The following is a 293-nucleotide window of genomic DNA, read 5'->3' on the forward strand; positions in this document are numbered from 1 at the left end:
AAAAAATAAATATAATTAGTTATAATTATTAAATTAATAAAGAAATAAGAAAATCGAAATTTAAATTGGTAATGTACATTAGAAAAAAATTCTTTAAATGAAAGAAATTTATTTTTTAAAATATATTATTGTTTTAAATAATATTTTTTAAAAGTTTCTCTCAAAATTTAGTAATACGATTTGTTTAATTTGGATTTCCTTGGATTTAAAAAATTTTTTTTGTTGGATTACCCTTATAGAAATGTAATACTGATAAGTAATAATTTGGCCAGTGATAATTACTGTCATTCAAT

This window comes from Odontomachus brunneus, unplaced genomic scaffold (assembly GCF_010583005.1).
Source record: "Odontomachus brunneus isolate Ranch 3 - 2012 unplaced genomic scaffold, Obru_v1 Obru_scaffold_121, whole genome shotgun sequence".
Lineage (NCBI taxonomy): Eukaryota > Metazoa > Arthropoda > Insecta > Hymenoptera > Formicidae > Odontomachus > Odontomachus brunneus.